This window comes from Mauremys reevesii, linkage group 5, assembly GCF_016161935.1.
Source record: "Mauremys reevesii isolate NIE-2019 linkage group 5, ASM1616193v1, whole genome shotgun sequence".
Taxonomy (NCBI): Eukaryota; Metazoa; Chordata; order Testudines; family Geoemydidae; genus Mauremys; species Mauremys reevesii.
In genome coordinates this window covers 27,254,723-27,279,083 of record NC_052627.1, presented here as the reverse complement: position 1 = coordinate 27,279,083, position 24,361 = coordinate 27,254,723, and the positions used below count along the sequence as shown (strand labels likewise).

Here is a 24,361-nt window from a genome sequence, read left to right as displayed (position 1 = left end):
ACATAACAAGTATCTAGCAAAGGCATATTTCCCATTCAGAATAAATCACTGTACTATTGCCAGTGTTTGAAAAAGCCTGATAGAGGGTGCTGGTGCTTTACTTTAACGTTTAAAAAATGGGTCAGCTTCACTTGCCTTTGTTTTCAAATCTCACCAGGTTTTTTTCTGTTGATAATAAACCCTTAGGAAAAAAGCTGGATTTTGCCCTTGTTTTGTAATGAATCCGGTGTTAGGATCAAATCCGGTGTAATAACTTATAATGGAAAAAGATAATGTTGTGTGATAGATGGTTTGTGCTTTGAAGGATCTAGGTTACAATTCAGCATAAAATGAGATGACCTGTAAATGCCATAACCTGTGACACAAGGTAAGTAGAGGGTTGGGGGAAGTAGAGGATTGAGAAGACAGGTAATTCAGGGCATGTGAAGACAGAGACTGAAATGGATTTAGTTGGCCTCTGTTTCTGGAAGACAGAAATTAGCAGCAATAGATCCCTGCAGAGAGGCTTAGCCCAAAGTTGTGCCAGTGGGAAAGAAAATCAGTACAGCCTGCACGTAAGACAAGTTTGTGCCTGTCAGTCATTAGCCCATACTGGGGGTGGTACAGAGCCCCACACGAGGAGGAGTTTGCTGCAGGGATGCACCATCCCTTAGAAGAGGGTAGTGTGTTCCCCCCTGCTGTATCTTGGCTACTACAATGGGTGAGTGAGACTGTTACTGAAATGTCGGGTCCGCCTAGCTGAGAGCCAATGACAGCCAGACAGGGATAAGGAAAGGTTGCTTTATTCTGCAGAAGAAAGGAGAGCTTTGTACCAAGATACAAAAACTCTAACTCCATACAAAAAACAAGAATCTTTATACGCACTCACACACAGGCTTCGGTCGTGTTAGCATTTGATTGGTGGTTAGCAAACCCTGCACTCCTGCAATCTGCTCAGCAAAAACCAGTTCAGGACTAGCTTCAACTGCCTCTAGACCGATAAGGGAAGACAGTTCAGAAGTTCAGGCTACTGTGTCCCTGAGGTGTCCAATTTCCCCTAATGGTCGCCAGCTATTATAAGCTGCCTAACTAGTTGTTGGGGGGGAAACTCTACTGACTGTCACAAGACCATAACCCTGTCTCCTCCCAGCACTTGCCAGAGGGGGAGGGGAGGAAAAGAGGAAGGAGAAGAGGAAGGGGAGGGGCACTGAAGAGCACTAGCAGAGGTCTATTTGTGTGGTCAAGGAAGTGCAGGGACTACAACTGTGCTGGGCCCATCTGTGGGGTCTGCAAAGGCAGGAAAGCCCGTTGTGCCCTTCCCTTATGCACCATCATAAGTGTAAGCCACACACTATCCCTAAATGGAGACTGCTTTGAGCAGGGGTCAGATGGAGGTGCTATTACCACACACTTTTGTATACGGAAATTCAATTTCTAAGCTGACCTAAGTTTTATCATTATTTTGAACATTTCTTTTTTCCTCTGCCACCCTCTATCCATATTTTCTCATGACAAAATAACCAATCCCCCTGACTTTGCAGGAAGGAAACCCAGAAGTTTATGAGAGACATGAAAATAGTTTTTACACTGCTTTGTTAAACACTCCAACACAATACAAACCATACAGATTTTGTGAGGACTAGCCCAAGACTGTGTAGTGAACTGCTACAGGACCTAAACACCGTCTCAAACCTCGCCCCCGTCTGCTGTAAATGCAAGGGGGCATTTCTCACATTTTGCCTTCTGTAACATAAACATACAACAAGGTGTGTATAGAAACACGTGTGTGTATGTATGTATGTATAGGTGTATATATAAAAATTCCAAAACAGAACTCTGCCTTGTACCCATTTTTCCCCCTGGGGAGACGATGAAAAAACAAACAACAGATGTTAGTCACATTGGCTTAATACACTCCTGGGAGGTGCTACTGTGGTGATAATGAGCATGGTGTAAGAACCTGAATACACCAGAATAGAAAATCGGCCAGTGTTCCTATTCCTGTTAGTCCTGTGGGATGGCTTGGGGTGCAGTCTGGAACAGTGAGGACTTGTGTCACTACTTGCCCTGCAACCCTGAGTGTTTTCCTGCTTTAGCTGCCAGCTTAAAACACTCACAGCCAGTCTACAAGCATACATGTCACACGCTGTATTGTCTCTGTGCTAGACAGCCGTGGTTCGCAGCTCTGACCCCAGGGGCCTGTCTACAGCCCCACAGCAGCTTCCACCAGCCTGAGTTACAACCAGCAAGGTGACCCCAACACACTCCCAGTCCCGAATATTCCCAAAATGGCACAGTCTGTAATGACCTGGAAAGTTCAGAGAAATAATAGGGTTTATTTGTTCTTCTACAGACAAAACTCACCTGCTTATTAACTTAACTGGGGTAAATACACCCTTCCCTTTAAACACAGCACTGAGTTGGTTTCTAATAAAAATAAAACAACTATTCACAATAGGACACAGGTTAAGGGATTCCAAACAAAAGGAATAAAGTTAAAGGATTATAAGCAAATAAAAGTGAAAACATGCATCTACAAGTCTAAAACTTAATCTAGAAAGATTCAGGCTTGGATCAAGATGGTTTCTCACCTATATTCAGTTTCCAGAGACTTCAACCCCCTCTTGGTTGAAAAACGCATTTTTCCTCAGTTTGCAAGAGCACTGTTCCCTTTTGTCAGTCTAGTGATGGATGCCAAAGATGGCTTCTCTCTTTGCTTATATCTTCCAAAGTTCAGTGACTTTGTCTCAAGAGTCTGTTCTTCCCCCTGTATACAAATGGAGCTTCTACCACCATGCTTAATTTATGTAGAAGGTAAATAGCTGCCTTCTCTCCTGTCTGGGAGGGAACCTGTTTCTCCCTTTTTGGCCACAGACGCTAAAACATAATATCTTAAGCGTCCATATTTCCTCCTATAATGTTACTGACATTTCACTGTGACATCAATCACTGGTGTGCCATTACCTTCAGAAAAGACCTCATTCTATACACTCTTCTAATACAGTAATATTGTATACAATCAGTTGATTCAATTGCATACTACTTCAGGTTCAGATCCTCTGTCTTTATAGACCAGTAAACTTTTGAAATGGGTTCTTCTGGGGGTTACCCCTCATAGTAAAGTTTATTCAAGCTGTGAGGAACACAACATGGTGTTTGGTAATGAAGGAAGCACCATGCTCTTTATTCCCTACTTGTATTTGCTGAAATACAAATTCTTCTGTTTCTTGCCATCTTCTCCCCCGCTGTCTTGAAGGTCCTGTTTCTGCTTCTATATAAATATGGACCTTCATTGTGTTTACCTGAATATTGGGCTGGTCCGAGAATCAAATACACATTGTTTTGTCTAAGATAGACCTGTTTAATAACCCTGTGTATGATGGGGCGTTCAGCCTATACCAGCTCCTAAGGGGTTAAGATGATTAGGTGGGCCAATTAACCACTTAGGGTGCACCTGGAGGAGGAACCAGGGAGTAATGAGGACTGACTGAAGGATGTAGCTCACCTGGACAGACAAATTGTACAGAAGGGACAGAGGTCAAATGTGGTAACCGCATTCCAGAATCCAGCAGGTGTAGAGAGGAAGACAAGCTAAAGACATACAAAAGACACAAATTGTTAACAACATATCTTATGCGGAAGCTGTAAGGAGACTCTCAAAGCATCAGGTGGAGAAAGAAGAGACAATCAGCACAGGAAAATGGGAACTGCAGACAGAGTCTCATTCTATGAAGAATATCATAGACAGTGGGGAAGAAATATGTGATGCTAAACTAGTAATGAAAATAAAAAGGTTTGTTGCATTTATGATGGAAGTGATAAATTGTACCTCACAAACTGGGGAAAAAATCGGAAAAAATGAAAATTATAGCAAGGGCAGTGGAAAAATACTGACATATTGGCAACTTGTCAATGGACCATATTCATGCATTTTTTAATGAAGTTAATGGTGAAATATGACTAGTATGGGGATCTCAATCTTCTGTTGGAATGAGCACAGTCTGATTGCTCATGGTCAAGAGCTAAAAGAAAATATCCTGGAAATGAAAGCTAAACCAGATGTCATATGTATCTAGGAAAAATGGTTGGTTGACAAGCTCGCGTTTAAAATCACAGAGTATATATTGCCTTTAGGCAAGACTCAAAACTAGGAAGAGGAGGAGGCAGTGTTTGTACTTTATAAGGGAAAGATAAAAGTACATAGCAGTAGAGAATGAAGAAGTAATCCTAGGTGATAATGCTGTTGAGATCTCATTGTAGAAGAGGAATATTTCTTTAAGGATTTATAATATCTATAACCCATGTGGGAAATTAGAAACTTCGGAGCTACAAGAAATAGTGAAGAATGCTAAAAGACCATATATTATATACAGTGACTTAAATAGTCATAATAAATTGTAGGGAAGTAAGACAATTGCTAAAAATGCGCATGCTTAGAAAAGTTCATTGATGAGAACAATCTAGTGGATTTAAATGATGGTAACCCAGCTAGATTTAATGCAGCAGATAGTACTTTTTCCTGCTTAGATCTGGGAATTACAAAAGCAGATACAGCAAGTAAACGCAACTGGGAAATATACAAGGAAGAAGGAATGGGGAGTGATCATTTCCCTATACTTATTACCTTTCAAGGACAAAGTACGGTTGACAGTAATGGAAAATTACCCACCTGGAATTTTAAGAAAGCTAACTGGGAGCTATTTACAAGAAAATGTACTGAATTTTTCATTATGTGAGTGATGATACAGAGAATTTTAATGATAACGTCACAAAGGGATTAATAGCAGCAGTCATACCTAGGATATTAAAGTACCCCAATACTAAAAACTTACTTCCAAGGCTGGAATGAGGAGTGCAAAATGCAGTTAAAGGAAGAAAGAATGAATGGTGAAGATCTAATGAAGTATAAAAGAAGTAAGGCAATAGCACAAGGAATGATAAGAAAATCAAAGAAAGAGAGTCAGAGGAAGTACTGTGGACAGATAAACAAAGCTACGAAGACATCAGAAATATGCAGGAAAATTAGAAGAATGAATGGAATTCAGACTAAGAGCCACATCCCAGGTGTTATTGGGACTGACAACATAGTTCTGATAATGAGAAAGCAGAAGTTTTAGCAGAAACTCTCTGAGGGGTGAGTTATGATGAAAACCAAAGTGAAGTTTTCCACCGGATTAAAAAACGATTCATCGAAGAGAATCATGATCTATTATGTAGTTGGGGTAAACGTGAAGATGCAAAACCATTCAGTATAGTTCTCAGAACTTGAGAAACCCATTGATATCTGCAGAATATATTCCCAGGTAAAGATAGTATATCTAACATAATATTTAAATATCTTTCTGAAAGCAGTTTGAGTGTTATCTTGGAATTATTTAACACTATATGGGAAAACAGAGAGATGCTGGTAGGGTGGGAACATGCAGTAGTAATTCTAATATGAGACTTCCTTCAGGGAGGAGGTCTCTCTGAGCTAGGGAGAGATGGGCATACCTGGAGGAGGGTGGAGAATGAGCCTCATGGAAGCAATGTAGGAAGTAGTGCAGGGAAACAGCAGCAAGGTGTGGCACTGTGCATACCTCAGCTGCTGGTTGCAGGGTCCCTGGGCTGTAGCCCAGAGAGGAGGGTGGGCCCATGTTCCCCTACCAGCCACTGGGGAAGTGGCACCATTGAGGGGCAGTGAATTAGAAGGCTGCCTGGGACAGTTGGTACAAAGAGACTTTGGTACACACACCCTCGGAAGGGCAAAACTATAGTGACCTGGCCAGAAGGCCAAGCCATGAAGAGGGAGCAGTTGAGCCCTGAGAGAGAAAGAGAGACAGAGTGAGCACCTGCAGGAAGGGGCATCAGATTGGCAGAGCTAATCCCCAGCCATGGCCACAAGGAGGCACTCCAGTGGTGAGCAGAACATCTGCCATACCTGGTTTACATACACTTTAGTCGTGATTCCAGCCTATTCATACCTCTTAATACATACTGCATACATACATCATGCAATAATATTGATGATCAGTGAGTTATTAGTGTTCAAATGATACCTCACAGGGCATATTTTGTACAAAGATTATTACAGCAGTGTGTAGGGTGTGATATAGTGGTGCTTAATGTCACACCCTGGCATTAAGACCTGAATAGCCTCTGAGTGTGCATTCCTGAGGAACTGCACAAACTCTCTATTAAACAGAACAGTTTCCCTTTGCTGAGCCTGAAGATTTGATTGTCTCGGTCCCTGTTGTAACAATCTGTGGGCATAAATGCGATCACTAGGGAGTGGGTGTGTGAGGGAACATGTCTCCTTTATATAATCTTATTGATGTACCCTCCCCAGGGATGCAAGATTCATTAATTTTCACACTTGGTCCTCCTGTGGCCGTGACAGCCTGCAGTTAAAACCCAAACATGCAGAATGTGTAACAAGACTCAGGCATTTCTGCTTGCAGAAGCCCAGGTTTCTACCACTTGATCTAGAGAGGACTGTCCATTAGCTGTCAGTGTCACTAAGGTTTGTTTCCTCCTCACAGAGGAACTAGTAGAAAGAGAACTAATCCCAAATACATAAGCACTTCTGATTCCATCTGACAGAGGGGGATGGGTTGTTTGTTTACCTTCCATCTCCTTAATCTACAGTATCACTCCTCTCTTGGGACCAGGCAGCTAGCTCTGCTCTATCTACTCTTCCCCACCAGCCATGGAACTGTCCAGCCAGATTGCCATGACACTTTCTGTAGATGTCAGCAAGTGTTCTGTGAGAAGGCACATATTAAAGGTCCATTTGTCACTATTATACTCTAATTACTGGGGTGTTACACTACTGAGAAACCAACTATGAGCAGTATTGAGGTTGACTGTCTGGGACCAGATCAAGATGCTGTGATATAAGCACAAGCCACAGTGGATGTATCTCATACCCATGGCAGATAACCACCCTCTTCCCCCATCTGCTACTGGTGGTCTTGGTGAGTGGTGATGGGAACAGATGGATGGTACTTTTAGGGGTTGTGGTTGCTGGTTGCAGGTGGGTGATAGTGATGGAGGTTGTGGCTGAAAGGTACAGATGGTGATAGCGCTAAGGATAGTAGCTGTTCTGTTGGGACTGAGGGATCAAAACAGTTTTCTTCTGAACATTAATAAAAAAACGAGTGCTTAGAAAAATGTACTTGTTCTGTCCGCATTGCTGCTACCCTGTTCAAATGTTTTGTTGCTTTGGAAAATCCTGAAACACTGAACCTTAAAGTTTGAGTGTCATCCCCTGTATCAAATATTTTGTCAATAAGTTCAGTGGTTTCTCAATAATTAAACAAAATACTGCTCCCTAACCTAGTTTCCTAACCCAGATAAATGTAAGAGGCCATCGAAATCCCATGTTGTTGAAAACAGAAATGACTGTAACTGCTTTTAAAAGGGTGTGTGGTGGCTTAATAATGTTAAGTAGACTTAATTATATTTTCCTCCTATGTCCAGTTATTTTCTCCATTTAAGTTCATTATATTTCTGTCACTGTGTAGAAATAGGAACTTCTCCACCTTTCTTGGGTGCAGCTGAATACCATTGTCACCGAATATGTGTCATACATAGCTAATCTCATTCAGCCTGATCCAGTATTTGTTCCTGTTCAGTTTATGTCTCTTGCCTTTGGGACGCTGCAGAATATTTTGAAATCTCTCATTGTGGTTGAACGTTTTCTTCCCTAAGAATCAGCAGGTCATCAATAATTACTTCTATCTCATCCATATCCTGAAAGATCTTGAATTTAAAGTCAAAATGTGACCTCCACTTGTGTTCTCATGGGGTAGTGCTCACATCTGATGGTCTTATTAAAATCTCTTGGATGTATAAAACTCCTTAACTTCTTTGGTTTTAGTTATGATGACCATACCATTAACTCAGTCAGTTGGTGTCTGCATTCATTTGGTCACATCTAATTTTACCATCCACTCAAGTTCAGTTTTTATCTTATCTCTTGCTAGCACTGGGACTTTATATAATGCATGTGTGTGTTTGTTTGTTTTTTGTGTGGCATGCTGGAATCTGTATCAGTGTAATCTGTAATACATCCTTAGATGAATGATCCTGCTCTAATTCTAATTTGAAGCTGATCAGTTTAACTCTGTATTTCTAATAGAGCATTTTTACAGGTAAAGGGCTTAGATCAGTCTTTTACCCTAAAAAATTCTTGTAAGGAAAAACACAAGAGGGCTACTGTTTTGGAGACAGCTGCAGCCTAGGAGTCCTGAAATTAGAAATATAAATCCCAGCTTTAGAAGGATTTAACTACTCTAGCAAGCTATAGAAAGAAACCATAGACATAAGCAGAAGCTTAACAAAGGAAATCAATAATTGCATTCTTTGCTATATCTTAATAGGACATAAAACCTCAGGAAACCTAAGACACTTACCCATGGAGAGTTCAGACACCCTCTCAAAAGCTGGATAAACCACTGAACTAGAGACAATCTTTAGCATTTTAAAAATGCAACCTCTTCTAGTGCAAATGGAACACTGGTGTTACCCAAAGGTGTCTTAGAAGCAGCCACTAACTAGTTTGGGCAATATATTAATTCAAAACTTGGAGCCATTGTTCTTCCTTCAAATGTTTAGTATTTCAAAGGGCTCTTCGGCAGCCTATAGCACTTAATAGCCAGGTTTCAGGACTATATGTATACTGAATTCTCTCATAAATCACTTGGATGCTGCTTGTTTACAAACTGCATGTGCTATCAAGAATTTACCTGCTGAGTTCACAGGATAAAAGACATCAGGGGTCCTATGGAGTTTCAGAAATTTTAAATATCGGTTATTGAGAGGATCCCTGCCTAGGCAGGACCCAGATGGCTTTCACCACAGAGCTCAGCAAGATTCCTCATACCAGGCCACTATTGTGAACTTAGTTACCTGGGACCCTTCCTAATTAATGAATGGTGCAAAAAAAATCTTCAGAAACTAAAACTCTGCAAATGCCAAATTCTCCAATGGAAGCACTATGAAGGGATGAAGTTGATCTCTAATTCCCTATGCACATCTGGGATGTGATGAAGAATGTAAATTAATAACCTCTAAGGCCTGATATAGCAGCCTTTTCTGGCCAAAGTGAGAGCACTAAAATCATTGCTGCTTGCTACCATTGGCCCTGAGCCTGAATTGGGCAATGAGGAGGCAAATCTTGAGTTTAGTTCTGCAAAGAAGCACCGGTAGCCATGCTCTCCAGCTGTATTATTATAGGCCTTTGTGATGCAGACTGGTCAGATTGTTGTATATTTGTCTGGCCCAGGAACTAGGAGATCATCTTGAAACACACTCTCACTGTGGTTTCAATTTTACTGAAGCCTTGTAAAAAGCAGTCTGGTGCTTTGTTGGACGGGACAAGAATATGTTGATATGTCTCAGTCTAGACACCACAGTCCCAAGGTTTCCTCATTAATAGAGCCAACAAGACAGATCACATTTCCTTAGAGGGTTGATATACCTCTACTGGCTCAAGGCTTTCCATCTATAGCAGAATATTATCATCCTAGGATGGACTCTTTGTTGTGAAGGACCCTGCCAACAGTAGCATGCAGTTTACAGATCTGAGCAGATGGTGCCCTGGAGCCCTTCCACCAGTATCAAGCAGATTGGATCTTGCTCCCTAGTTTGTGAAGAGTGCATTTGATCCAGTTGTCATATCAGAGAAATATCAAAGATCAGTCACCCTTTCTAGTCTCTAGGAGGTTCAGCTACTAAGTCAGCAACATGGGTCCGCCTGTATTTTTCTTTTTTGAATGGATATTTCTTACCCTCTTAGTTTTACAGTTTGCTCTATTGGATTTCAAGGGTGATGTCACGTGGCAAAAATTTTGATATTGGTTTCTCTTCCCCTTACTTCTCCTCCTCCCACCTGCTTCTCAATCATGGTCTCTCCCCTCCCCCCCGCTTTCCCGTATTCTCTCTTCTATCTGGGCTTTCCTTTCCTGCTGTCTGGCCTTGTCTCATTAAGCAGCTCTCACCCTTTGCACTTTTCAGTCCATCATTACTCATTTCAAAGATGTTATTGAGCCCTAAGAAATGAAAAAGGAGAAAGTTATGGGGTGGACTTTTGGCTGACTATCTGCTTTTTCATTAACAAATACCCTTTGGTAATGAAGACTTCAAGGGGGCTTCATTAGGGTTTAAGACGGGAACAGCGTGAAAGTTAATTACCTGGAGCCAAGAATCCATATTTTCCCTTTAGCAACCCAGTACTATGCTTTAAAGGCAATCAATGGAGTGTTGTCTGGCAAACATTCAACCTTTTCGTGAAATGTTCAGTGTAATTAGAGCCTCTCCTGTCTGTTAGTAGAAGACAAATTATTTGTAGGCTGTTAGTGGTTGAGTATTGTACTGTGCCTTCAACCTTTATCATAATTATATTACCAATATTTGAGGAAATATCCTAAACTGAGAAATGGGAGCTTATTACCAAACTAATTGGTTGATAATGAATTGATGCTGCTCATGGAGAAATGCGCTATTTATTTTTCCCCCTTCATTTTCTTTAGGGGCCTCAGTATTTGCAATGCAAATTGACTTAGATGATGTCTTCTGTGAAAAGAATTATCCATCCCATGATGATAGTTAATTTTTGTTCCTAATTGGGGCTGTGAACCATTTTTTTGGGGGGGGGGAAGCGGATGGGGGTATCCAACCCACTCCAAACTTGGTTTGAAAGAAACACAGATGTAATTAGTCTCAGTGAGCCTATGAGTAAGCAGTTTATGAGAAAGGAATGAGTGATGTATATATTTTTGGCTAACAATGCTTTGAGACCATTATGCCGGTGTGTGTCTCACTTGCTTGATAGCCGTATACAGTAATGTGATTACTGGAATGCAAAGGGATACAATGGACTTAAAGCTAGGAAATCAAGCAAGAATGCTAACAAAAAATGAGTATGTGTGTGGGGGTGGGCAGCGCTGGGGAAGAATTGATTCAGGTTTGGGGCACAGTAATAAATGTTTAATCACCTTGGTGTGTTGCACTGTTTGTAACCCCGATCACATTGGAAGCTTTTGAAAAGATAAAGAAGATGGCGTTAAAGAGCCAGTTAATCAGATTGAGTAGGAGAATAGTGGATGGATGACTTAGCCCTGTTTGATGCGTCACAAGTAAAGCGGACAGTATTTAATCTCATTCAGTCATTATTAGAAAAGGAGTTACAAGAAGGATCGCAGTGACTGAGACTGATCACGGTGTTGGGAGCTAGCTGCAGCTGGAGTGCTGAGTTATCTGCACATCAGGACATGCTGTAGTCACAGAGGGGGAAAAAAGGAAATCTCTAGGCTAACCCGACCAGGATGTTCTGGATCAGGTGCCAAATGCACAAATTCCAATTCACCCTACTCCTCCAAAAGAAAATGCTTAAAAGTTATAGGCTGCAATGACGCTGCACCCATTCATGCCAGCTGAGGAACTGGTCTTCTGCATCCAGCTGCATTAGGGTACTTTTATTGATAAAGAATCACAGTGGGAGTAAAAAGCACATCCCATTATTTATTACCTTAACTTGAATGGATTCTGGCTCTGTGACTCTGATAGCGCTGATTTGAAAATATATTGCAATTTACATTTTATTGTGCTGTGTCTGGTATAGTAAAGTCCACTCTGGTGATGCATGTTATCTGATGTGACAGAACATGTTGGTTGCATGTTCTATAGACATACATGTTTTCCATGCATTGCTGTTAAGCAGCTGATCTGATGGTCCTGGTGCTTTTAATATCATTGCATACTCACTTCTTCACTACTCTGGTCTTTATGGCAATCTTTGTATGGAGGCTGTGAATCAGTTCCTCCATTGCCCCATCCCACTCCCAAACCTAACTGACTCACATCCCTTGCAATCACCATGCTCCAGACTTCTCTAACGATTTTGGGGAAGCTACCAAGAAGATTCTCTGGAACTTTCAGAAGGTCACTGACTCATTTTATACAAGAAATGGGAAGAATCTTTGGGTCACCCCCACGAGCTCCCTAGTGTGGACAGTCTTATGGTTTAGGCACTGGACTGGGGCTTAGGAGATGTGGGTTTAAATCCATGGCTCTGCCACAGCCTGTGTGAGGCCTTGGGTAAGTCACTTAAATTCTGTACTATATTAATCCTCCTACTGTTGCAGAATCCAGCACAGGGACTGAGGGTATGTCTGCACTGCAATTAAATACCTGTGGCTGCCCCACATCAGTTGACTCAGGCTCGCAGGGCTCAGGCTACAGGGCTGTTTAGTAGACATTTGGCTTCAGGGTGAAGGATTTCCCTAATTCAAGCCTGGCTATTTCTGCTCCCCTATGGGCCTTGCAATAGCTAGAACATTACATAGGTTCTGACCAACCCCTTCCTAACCTGGAATGCCCCCTGCCTCCTCCAGAGCACTCCCGCAGTGGGAAGGAGTCCCAGAGGTTTTGTGCCTGGTGGGGAAGATATTTTGTGCTAGGTCCATTGCCCAGGGCAATGTACTGATCTTTGTACTGGCACTGAGCTACGAATCAGGCTCCCAGGGCTGGTTCCTCCATTTAAAATTAAAAATAGGGATGATAAGACTGATGTTGGCCATGGAAACATCTAGGGAGAGATATGCCAGTGCTGGAAAGGGATTTTTAAGGGATCATTCTTGGAATTAATTGGAGGTTTGGAGGCTTGGCCATGTCCCAGTCGGAGGGTGAGGGAGTCTGAGCTGGGTTTCAATGTCTCTTTGTCTCCAATGAAGTAGCTATAGAATCCTAAGTTACCAGCAGTATTAATATAACGTAAGGGTTCAAAAGAGTTATCATACTTTTTTTCCCCTCAGAAGCAGAGATCTAGGATGTCTGCCAGAAAAGTACAATGAAATAAAGGAGCATAAATAAAATTCAGTGATCTAAAATTGTTGCTTTTCTTCCTTATTTCCTCCCTATTTCTTAAAGCCTTCCTCTTCTCTCTGTCTAAGGCTGACCCATTCTGTTTGTCTCCTTAATGTTTTCTCTCTGTATTCTGTTTTCTTTTCTTTAATATCATTCCCCTTCTTTCTTTGAATGCAACCTCTCTTTTCCTCTCATCTGCTTTCCTTCATATTCATCCAGTGCTTCATTCCCCTCCCAGTAATTGTGTCTCTTTTGGTCCTCGGAGTTTGGTCTCTAGTCTTTTGCTGTCACCTGAGCTCCCTTGTGTCAATGCAGCCTCTCTCCCATTTTCTACTTGATAATACTTATCACTTTTTATATAGGAGCAGCCTGTGCAATGTAGCCCAAACTCCCCTGCCTCATGGCTAGGCTGCGAGTCTGTCATGGAAGTCACGGATTCTGTGACTTTCTGGGACCTCCATGAGTTCTTCAGCCTGCAGGTGTGCCTGAACCTAGGGGTGCTCGAGCAGCTCGGGCAGCCCTGGGGCCAGCTGCACTGCCTTCCGCCCCAGCAACAGCGGCAGTCCCGGGCTGCCCCTGCCCCCCCCAGCACCGGCAGTGGTCCCGGGCCACTCCCCCCCCCAACATTGATGGTCCTGGGGCTGGCAGTGGCCAGTGGCAGCAGTTCCGGGGCTGGTGGTGACCAGATGCGACGGTCCTGGGCCGGCCCCCACCACCAGTGGCGGCAGCAGTCCTGGGCCGTCCCCTGCCAGTGGAGGTAGTCCCTGGCAGCCCCTACCAGCAGCAGTGGTCCTGGGCCTCTCCCTACCCCCGAGCTTCAGCGGGCACCCCAAAGCCTTCCACAAGCACCAGTGGGCACCCTGGAGCCCCCCAGCACCAGCCCTGGTGGGCCCCCGAGAATCAGAAGTGCCCCCAAAACCACCCAGAACACCCAAGTTTTTGTCAGAGGTATATAGTACAAGTCAGGAACAGGTCACGGGGCCGTGAATTTTTGTTTATTGCCCATGACCTGTCCACGACTTTAACTAAAAATACCCGTGACTACAACATAGCCTTACCCATGGCTGGTTCACTCCTCCTCTCTTTTTTTGGGGTGGCTTATGACTAAGTGGTGACTTTCATGAGCTCCGTGACAGGTTTGCAGCCTTACTTCTGACCCAATTTGGGGGTTGCTAATGAGGAGCAGTCCTTGTGCTTGGGTGTAATTGTGACTGGTGTTTGCGTGAGATGCACAAAGGGAGAGAAGCTGATAATCTGTCCCTAACTAATTACAACACCTGTAAGCATTGCTGTCCTGGTTTTACAGGCTTCTCAGGGACTGTGCTAGCAGTGTATGTACCGTGGTGCCCTGGCCGGTCTCCCTCTTTAGCACTACTTCGTCGAGGTCTGTGCTAATGGGCCAAGAAAAAGGTTCTGGGCACTGTACAGCATCACAACCCTCACTGTAGGTGGAAGTTCTGCCACTGAGGCACTCTGCCAGAGTCTGTACTGGCTTCCTCAGTGAATCTTGTCCAGAGAAACTAAGGCAGAAAGGATTGGGGACTAGACTAAGACCTCAGCGGGTGTCAGCATCAGAGCTGGCTTTAGAACACAGGAGTTCTTGCTCTCAGCCCTGTCATTAGCCCCCCAGATTATTCTGCCTTTCAGGCGATTGAGCTGTCTCTCCTCGTGCCTAGACACTAAAAAATGGTTGCTCAGCGGAGGGGCTGGTTCACTGCTAGGCGATCAGCTGGGGTCTGGTGTTTGAAGCTTATAGTGGCTGTCCAGACAGCTCCCCATACAGCAAACAGGTCTCAGGTCTCCTGAAAAATCAAGGGCTTCACAGCCATAAATTTGAGGGCCCCAGTACAGATAGTTCTTGGAAAGAACATGAATAACTTGGGATTTTTAGGAAAAATGCCAGTGATAAACCAATTGCTAAGGCTGAGAGTTTATGTTGTCAAAGAGATCTCCACAACAAAAAGGGCCAGCAACTTACTCCTTGTGGCAGAGTGAGTGTAGCTGCAGGCTGTGTTTCCACATGGGACAGATTTGTGAGATAATTGATTAATTAACCAATTAAGGTGATTCAGCTCCTCAGCTGAGGACAATTAAAAGCAAGCCAGGAAGGCAGGAGGAGCCTAGAAGAAAGGACTAGAGAAGCCTAGGCTTTTAGGGAGATGAGAGATTTCCTCCTGTGTTTAGACTCTAAGGAGAAGGTAAAAGCTTTATGTAATGGGGGGAATAAGGACTCATTCAGCACATTGTAAAAAAAAAAAACCACACGGGGGGGACCTGTGCAGGAGTGTGTGAGGACTATGTGCAGAGAGAGGCCTGCTTTGTGACCAAATCAAGGCTAGGAAGGGGGACTTCTGGGTTGCCAAGGCTGGCTCTGACTAAGGTAGGGGCATATTGCTACATCCATCCTGCCTGAATAGTCTATGCTGTATGTATTATCAGTGTAGCTGGTTGGGAATGGAACAAACTGATTGCTTGGTAACAAAAACAAGGGCAGGTAGCTGTCTCTCTGCTATGGCTATGGTCTAGCAATCACTCTAGGGCATGCAAGTCAAGCAAATCAGCATGGAGCATGTTTTACAGAAGGATCAGCCCCAGCAAGCTGCACACAAACAGCTGTGTGTATCTGAGGCACAGGTGTTTAAGCCTCACTTTGTGAAGTAGCCTGGCAAGCAGAGAGATTTTCTGAGCCAGGAGTGACATGAGGCTGGCCCATAGTTGTTTCAGAAAGAGAGTGAGTATAGTCCACTACTGAAAACAAATCCATCACTGCCTCTCTAGAATCATAGAATATCAGGGTTGGAAGGGAACTCAGGAGGTCATCTAGTCCGACCCCCTGCTCAAAGCAGGACCAATCCCCAACTAAATAAACTATAGTCTGCTCCCTTCTCTGGACTTCCACATCTGTGGAAGGTGTGGGTGTATGGTATGAATTCTACCCTTAATGTGCATGAGCCAGTTTATGCCTGTTTTCAAATACATGTTTCTAGATATACTGCAAGTTAAATCCTTGTGAGTTAATGAGGAAGGCCATTCATTTTGTGAATAGTGGGGTGGATGGAAACCACAAGAAATGATACAATGAGTAGACACATTAACACCACAGGTGTAATGCTACTTGTCTCACGGGGTACACAAGGATAAAAGACTCATGGCACAGCCGTGGCTTGCCCTGGTCAGCTGATTCAAGTTCTGGCTGTCAGGCTAAAATTCATTGTGTAGATGTTTGAGCTGGAGCACAAGCTGTGGGACCCTTCACCCTCACAGGCTCCTAGAGCTTGGGCTCCGGCCTGAGCCTGAAAGTCTGCACACCAGTTTTTCAGCCCTGAAGCCTAAGTCAGCTGACCCAGGCTAACCATGTATTTTTATTTTTATTATCCCTGTGCAGACATACCTGCAGTTTGGTATAAAGCAAAATGACCAGGGAGTCAGAGAGAGAACATGCAGCTGATGAGACAAGGCCTACAAGAGCTTTGTAAAGGTTAGCCAGCCCTCTCTGACATTGGGAGCATGGTGGAGGAGGGGCAGTGAAATGCTTGCTTTACCCTAAGGAAGGCATTTTCTTAACATATTTTTCCAGCATATAAACTCTAGCCAGAAACTAAACTCTCACCTTCATTAAGAATGTTACTTACCTGCATACTTGAAGAGTACAGAAGATGTTAATGGCCTTTCCTCAGCATTATATTTTATAAATTTAAAGGCCGTATAGCCTGGAGGCCAGAGAAGATGAGTAAATGTCAGTAGCTCATCCTAGATTTAATTCCCAATTCTGCTATTTGCTTTTTTCATGAACTTTGGAAAGACATTCAGGCTGAGATTTTCAAAATTGCTTAATGGACTTTGACATGTACTTCCCATTAATTTTAATGGAAATTTGGCATCCAAATCCAAGAGATGGCTTTGAAAAGCTCAGCCCTAACCTCTGTGCCTCTGTATACCCTTCTGTAAACTGGGAATAACAATACTCACGGTGGTATTGCAAGGCTTAATTAATACCTATGAAGGGCTTTGAGTTCCTGGGGTGAAAGCTACTATGTGAGGGCAAATGATGTCTCTTATTTGTATAGTAGCTGTGATAGGATTCCCTGGGGTGCAGACTGCTGTGCCCCCTGAACTCTCTCCAGGCTAGGCTGTCTCTCCCAATGCCTTGCTAGTGACCAGCAGCAAACCCCTCCAGGTGCTTTGATCACTCAGCACAACAGCACGTGAACCTCACGCCCACCTATATTGCAGGAATGCTCCCAGAGCTACTCATGAATCACACAGAAAAAGGCACCAGAGCCAAATCCTCCCAGCACTGCACCTCAGGAATATACTATATTGCACTGCTCAAGATGGGCAGTGCAGATTTACTAATTGGTTCAGCACTTCATCAATGGAAAGTGGATATACACCAGCCATTGCAAACCTGATTAGATTACCAAACACTTCATGGAAAACTCCCTGGTAAAGATAAACAGTTAAATGTATTGACTACAAAAAATAAATGTTAAGTGATATTAAATGTTGGGCAAAAAGTCAGAATTGGTTACCAAAATAAAATTGTAAACACACATTCTAAACTCTCAACTCTATTAGACTGGACAACATCCAGTTTAAGCAGTTTTTTCTCACCCCACTAGATATTGCAGTCCTTAATATACAGGTTTGTCCCTTAAACCTGGGCCAATCTCCTCTGTTGGAGTCTTGTCTTCTCCTCAGTGTCTTAGTTGCTTGAAGCATAGTAGGGACAGGAGAAAAGGCCCCCCATGTGGCCACTGTGTCTGTTTTATAATCTCAGTCCATGTGCTTGGGGAGCACAAGTCTAGGCATGTTGGGGAGGGCATTCCTGTGTTTTCAGGCAAGGTTGAGCAACCCACCATGTGGCCTCATGCAGGTGAATCATTGAATTGTAGCTTGCTGGACAATGGCTGGTGATGGGTTTCACACCCCGCCTGGGCATTGGTTACTTTCCTTGCTGTTGCCTCTGGGGAACTAATATCTGGCTGATTCCTTACCTTAGAGTATGTTTTAGTGAGCACCATACAATACAATTCTCATAATTTCACATGCATTCATGATATACATATATGGACAGCAAAATGATTTTCAGAAGATCATAACCTTTCCCCTGATACCTTACAAGGCATGCTGTATATGTAAGATCACAATTCTATAAAAATGAAAAATGTGGGGGTTCCAGGATGCTCCCTCAGAGTATAGAGTGTTACAGAAGCTCTACAAGCTGAGTTAATAACTTTTATTTGCAACATTTGTTCATCATCAGCAACAAAATCAGCTCTCCAACCTGCATGAGAGCAAAGACTCTTTGGGCCAAATTTAGACCTGAATTTGCAGGTGCAAATTTTTCAGGAAAGTTTAGATGAGGCATCTGAAAATGTGAATAATGGCTCACCCATTAAAATTAAGCAACGAATGGACTGAAGCCCTGTACCATAACTGATTGATCAATCCTCCTTGCCTGTGTCTGATCCTCTGCTGAGGGGTTGTTTCCTCTGTGTGACTTACAGAGCTCATACATTTCTCTCTTAACTGAACATTTCCTGCGAAAGAAACTTTATCTTAAACAGCATGTGTCTGTGTAGCCTCGGTTAGTGATTATTCCTGTTCCTAAATCTGGTACCATTGTCTTTGCCCTGAGTGTCTCGAGAGGCATACCTAGGAGACATAATTAAAATGTTTAGCTACAGTATGTCTTGGTTTAGTTTAGCTGGTCTTTTGCTCATAGTACACTCCAAATAATGAACAGTGCTTTTCTCTCTTGTTAGAGAAGGAAAAGTTTCCAGCCTGAACATCTTCAAGGTATCCCTGGTGACTTTTTTTTGCAAGCAGTATCTTGAAGGTTACTCCTAGAGCTTAGCTAAATGTTACCAGCTCTTTGGGGAGAGTGACAAAGATTCCAGCTCCACACTAGTGGGTATCTCTTAAATCTGGTAAAGCTTCTGGTAATAAATAACAGATACTTTGCCTCTAATATTTTGCTTCATGCTTTCAAATGCACCTGTTCACATGTGCTTTATAAGCAAAATTAAATATCAACAGCTTCTCATTAGTCTGATAGGCCTTTATAAACAGCAAGCTTCAAGGAAATTATTTTATATCATCACCCTAGAGGTGGAATGTTCAAAAATGACATCATAGAGGGTGGAAGGCTCAGGAGAATGATGATGAGAATTTGGGTTGCCTGTTTGAACCTATCCTGGCTCAGGAGTGACTGAAAGTTACTATTTACCTTAGGTGCTCAGATTAGTAGGCCCCCATTTCATAGTATTTGACAGCCTCATGACACTCTGTGAGTTGAGGAAGTGCAATTATCCCCATTTTACAGATGGAGAACTGAGACACAGACTAGTGGCTTGCCCAAAGTCATACAGGAAACCTGAGGCAGAGCAAAGAATTAAGGTGCCTGGGTCCCAGGTTACCACCCTAAGCACTGGGCCATTCTTCCTTATCTTGTCTTATGCCAATGAGGTGGCATCCTGGGATCTGCCTTGCGCAGAGATAGTCTGTAACTGAGTGAATCTAGTCAAACTGCACTGCTTGTGAATGAGGAGACAGGCCCTGGGGGTAGAGCCAGTTTGGAAATGCATAGCCATTGTGAAGATGTCCTTAGTCACCTGTAGGTCACAAGAGATTCTGCCAGGTTTGCTAACGGGTTCTCGTCCTATTCCAGGGGTGAAGGATTTGTCACTTCCCGACCCGAATGATGAGAAGAACATCTCATGGGAACTTCATCCCCTGGAGTCTCCTTCTATCTGTTTTATTGCAGGAGGTGGAGCGACATTGCTATAGCTTGTGGGTAAGTTGTTTTGCTTCCTCAGGATGCATAATGTATATATGTAATTGTGTGTGTGTGTGTGTGTGTTTGAAAAATGTGTGCCCTCTTGAAAGGTTGTAGTTGTCATGCAATGAGTTATGCAGCTAATGATATCTGTCTGCATACTTGCCAGTGTACTATTTTTCACTCTTATGTAGAATTTTCAAACAATTTAAGCATATATTTTCCCTTATGCATTCTCTTGGTTGAATTTGAGTTTGTTGGCCTTATTGATACCGTTGTTTTCATATATTAATGCTCATTTTATTTCATGGGTTTTGTTCTTGGCTGATTGGGTTTAGTTGATTTATAAGGTCAATAGACATAAATATTGTTATGGATTTTCAATGGGCCTGACTTTTAAATGTAGCTTTCATTTTTGTGGATGTAAGTCAGCAGTTGAGTACCTCACTACTCAATTGTGCTTGCAGTTCAGTTTAGACATCTAAATGTTAGTAGCATTTGTGCTTTTAGTTGATTGGGTGCAAAATTGTATTCTCACAAATAGAAGCAAGGTTTAAAAATCAGGCCCAAATGTGTCAAGAAATGCTACTGAGATGCTTAATACTGTAAAAAAATGTTTTAAATTGCTGCTGTTAGGTTGTTTGCCTTCAAATTCACTTTTAAATATAGTTTATTTTTTACTGTCTGATCCTCGCTTTGTTGCCACAACTGAGATAGACAATCACTTGTGACTTTTGTAAATGAGCAAGGGAGTGTGTCTGAGGGTTTCTAAAATTATTTATCAAAACATATTGGGCAAATCTGGGGTCCTGAAAATGCCAGGTTGCGAGACCTCTGGGGGGTGAGGAGGTGATTAACTCAGGCTCCTGGACCATTCAGCCCTTGGGTTCTGCCCTGAGGCAGAGTCAATTGTATTATGCTATGGATTCTTGCCAACTGAATAGACATCACCAAATCGTTTCACCAAGGCCACTGAACAGCAATCAAATAGTAATTTGCATGGCTGCAGTAGCTCTGTTGGTCCCAGGATATTAGAGAGGCAAGGTGGCTGAGGTAATATCTTGTATGGCCTCAACAAAGGCCTGAAGAAGAGGTCTGTCTAAGCTCAAAAGCTTGTCTCTTTCACCAATAAGAGCTATTACTTCACCCCACCTTGTCTCATCAAATAGTAATGACTTTCCATTACACCAACCAGCTAGACTAGATCTGAACCAAAGATCTGGAGGTAAAGGTAATAATAATAATAAGGTAATAATTGGAGATATACCAATCTCCTAGAACTGGAAGGGACCTTGAAAGGTCATCAAGTCCAGCCCTCTGCCTTTACTAGCAGGACCAATTTTTGCCCCAGATCCCTAAGTGGCCCCCTCAAGGATTGAACTCACAACCCTGGGTTTAGCAGGCCAATGCTCAAACCACTGAGCTATCACTCCCCCAAATGCTATGGAATGCTATGTATTCCCTTGTCAACTCTCTGACACATCCATTCACCTTCTCTGCTTCAAATATTAAGGTGGAGCCAAATAACTGTGTGCGTAAAACCTATGTTTTTTCACCGAAAATTCTTGGCGAATAAGAATATTCATGTCCATGTCAATAGTGATGACAAATGCCTGCATTGTAAAAATGGCATTAATGATGTAAACAGATCCATATAGACTTTTCAAAAGGACCTAAGGGAGTCATGCACCCAAATCTCTTTGGAAGTTAACAGGAGATGTGTGCCTAAATCTCCTAGGCCCCTTTGAAAATCCAGCCATAATTGCTGCTTACTGTGGAAATGAGCCTGTAGAAGGTCCAGCCATGTTTCCCCATCAGTGGAGCGTAACTAGTGAGCTTGGAAAGAGCTTAGCAATTTCGGCTTTTCCTTTCTCAGGTTTTCTCTCTCTAAATAAAGAATATAAAAAGCCCTGAGATGTCTGGCTGTGCATTGCCTAATTAGGTAATCGCTATGCGCTTGTTCTCAGAAGGTCAATAGGGCAGGAAGGAATGGCCACTCCTTCTGTTTCTTTTTCAGTTTTTTAGGACTTATTGCCTTTTGATGTATGCAGATATTAACAGTAGTTGGAAACGTCCCTTTGATATTAATTACTTTTTGGAGAATTCAGAATATCTGTGGCAATGCATAGTGGTATATTTTCACCAACGTTTCCCTGAAACCCTCTCATGTCCTTTCTTCACCATTGTCCTTTTCCCTAACAGGGTGGTAGCCATAACCTCCATAGTAGGTCACAGGTGTATATGATATACTCCTATTTCTAATTACTTCTGCTTGAAATAAGGAAAATAGGGGATGGAGCATACCTAACCCTGTTTTTTCCCCAGTTCTAGGCCTCCATTCAGCAAAACAGTTGAGCACAAATTTAATGCTTAAAATTATGTTTGTCCATTCCTGTTCAGCAAAGAACTTAAAGCATATGCTTAAAATTAAGCACGTTTAAGTGCTGTGCTCAATAGGGATGGACTTAATTATATGTTTAACTTTCTGCATCTGCTTAAGTGCTTTGCTGAATCAGGGCTTTAAGCTCAAAGGTATTTAGGCACATCACTCTCTGATTTCAGTGGAGTTAGGTGCCTGTATATCTTTGAGGATCTGGGCCTTAGTACATAATTAGGGCTTCTGTGTTTTGGGATTTATTTTTAGCAATTTGTGTTTTATGTAGATGTCCAAAAATTGTGTTTGGGGGGAGACTTTCTCTTTGTATATACAGTAACAAGTGGTTTATTTTTGTGGGTATGTGGACATAGACAAGCACTTAGATACAAGTAACGTTTTCTGGTGTTTATCCGATAAACACTGATTTAATTGTTTTTCTGTCGGTGCTGGTTATCAGTTTGAACCAAACATCAGAAGCCTTATGCATAATCCTAACAAATTTGAATAAGCCTTACCTAGTTCCTAATCCACTTCCTCCTCCCTAATGTCTAGCACACTTTCTTTGCTGCATTTTCACACCTTCAGCTTTTCCCCTAACCACTTCATAGTGTTTCAGTACCAGCAAACTAGAGCCTGTGGGTTAAGAACATATGAATCGGGGTGAAAGTAGGCTGGTACAGCGTACTAGGAAAAAATGGCCACCAGTATTGGTCCATATGTGGCCAACGTTAAAGCACTGCCCTTCCGCCCCCCCCCGCCCCCCGTTAGTGGCCCTGTCAGTATTGGCAGGGCTGCCAATGGGGGCAGGGCAAAAGGAGCAGCTGCCCCGGGGGCTGGAGATTTAAAAGGGTCCAGGTATCTGCAGTGTCTGGAGCCCCAGCCCCTTTAAATCACCGATGGAGCCCCGGGCGGCCCGGGCCAGGCAGCATGGATGGGCTGGCTGGGGGAGGCTGATTCCCCAGCCCCACCACTTCTGCCCGAGGCCCTTCCCCTTCTGGTGGCCTGGAGCCGGGCCCCCGCACTGGTAAGTCTTTTATGTTACTTTCACCCCTGATAAGCATGGCCATACGGGGTCAGAGTGATCTAGTCTAGTATCCTGTCTTCCCACAGTGGCCAGTGCCAGATGCTTCAGAGGGAGTGAACAGAATGGGGCAATTTATCAAGTGATCCACCTGCCGTTATCCAGTCCCAGCTTCTGGCAGTTGGAGGTTTAGGGACACCCAGTGAGTAGGGTTGCATCCCTGACTATGCATTCCACAAGTTGACGCTGCATTGCATGAATAAGTCGTTCCTTATGTATGTTTTTAAACCTGATGCCTATGAATTTCATTGGGTGACACCTGATTCTTGTCTTATGTGATGGGGTAAATAACACTTTCTTATTAACTTTCTCTACACCATTCATGATTTTATAGACCTGTATCTCATTCTCCCTTAGTCATCTCTTTTCTAAGATGAACAGTCCTGGTGTTTTTAATCTTTCCTCATATGGAATCTGTTCCATTCCCCTAATCATTTTTGTTGCCCTTCTCTATATTTTTTCCAATTCTAATATAGCTTTTTTTTTTGCGATAGGGTGATCAGAATTGCACACAGTATTCAAGTTGTGGGCTTATAATGGATTGATATAGTGACATTAAGATATTTTCCATTTTATTGTCTATCCCTTTTCTAATGGTTCCCAACACTCTATTAGCTTATTGACTGCTGCGGCACGTGGAGCAGATGTTTTCTGAGAACTATTCACGATGACTCCAAAATCTCTTTCTTGGGTGTAACAGCTAAGTTAGACAGTATCATTTTGTATGTATAGTTGGGATTATATTTTCCAATGTGCATTATTTTGCATTTATCAATTTTGAATTTCTTCTGCCTTTGTGTTGCCCAGTTTTGAAAGATCCCTTTGTAAATCTTCACAGTCTGCTTTGAACCTAACTATTTTGAGTAACTTAGTATCGTCTGCCAACTTTGCCACCTCACTGTTTATCCCTTTTTCCAGCTCATTTATGAATGTCTTGAACAGCACTGATCCAGTACAGATCCTGTTGTTTATCTTTCTCCACTGTGAAAACTGACAATTTATTTCTATCTTCTGCTTCCTGTCTTTTTAACCAGTTACTGATCCATGAAAGCACCTTCCCTCTTATCCCATGACTGCTTACTTTGCTTAAGATCCTTTGATGAGGTCCCATCACCCTTTGATACAAAATCAAAAAAAATACAGTCAGCTTAAGATCCTTTGATGAGGTCCACATGCTTGTTGGCAGCCTCAAAGAATTCTAATTTGAGAGGCATAATTTCCCTTTTGATAAGCCTTGTTGATTCTTCCCCAACAAATCGTGTTCATCTATGTCTCTGATAATTATGTTCTTTAC

At 42.7% G+C, this 24,361-nt stretch overlaps 1 long non-coding RNA gene across 4 annotated transcripts in view; it reads left to right on the top strand.

Moving 5' to 3' along the window:
- The first annotated feature begins 14,936 nt into the window (after window positions 1-14,936).
- Window positions 14,937-24,361, top strand: part of LOC120406602 — a 186,259-nt gene continuing 176,834 nt past the window's right edge. For all 4 annotated transcript variants that reach the window (XR_005599397.1, XR_005599400.1, XR_005599398.1 and 1 more), the window contains exons 1-2: window positions 14,937-15,026; window positions 19,502-19,627. This is a non-coding gene — a long non-coding RNA (uncharacterized LOC120406602). The remainder of the gene's footprint in view (window positions 15,027-19,501; window positions 19,628-24,361) is intronic.